General features: G+C 35.0%; 1 protein-coding gene across 6 annotated transcripts in view; it reads left to right on the plus strand.

Moving 5' to 3' along the window:
• Positions 1-200, plus strand: part of LOC117118755 (cytospin-A-like) — a 28901-nt gene that overhangs the window by 19663 nt on the left and 9038 nt on the right. The gene's annotated exons all lie outside the window — the stretch shown is intronic.

Here is a 200-nt window from a genome sequence, read left to right on the forward strand (position 1 = left end):
ATTTTCAAATCACTTGATATCACCTTATTTTCTGAGCCCCCTCACTTAATCATGGAGCTTCCCCAACTTCACCTTCGGTCGCCCCACCCCCATTTCTAAACTTTTCGATATGCTACTGGTAACTGTTCCTTTTAATTAACTTCCACATCAAAGTTACTAAAAAAAAAGTTAATGTAAATAATTTTGAAATGAATACAAAG

Source organism: Anneissia japonica, unplaced genomic scaffold, assembly GCF_011630105.1.
Source record: "Anneissia japonica isolate Jap-2015-1 unplaced genomic scaffold, ASM1163010v1 scaffold2069_len581484_cov189, whole genome shotgun sequence".
NCBI classification, from domain to species: domain Eukaryota; kingdom Metazoa; phylum Echinodermata; class Crinoidea; order Comatulida; family Comatulidae; genus Anneissia; species Anneissia japonica.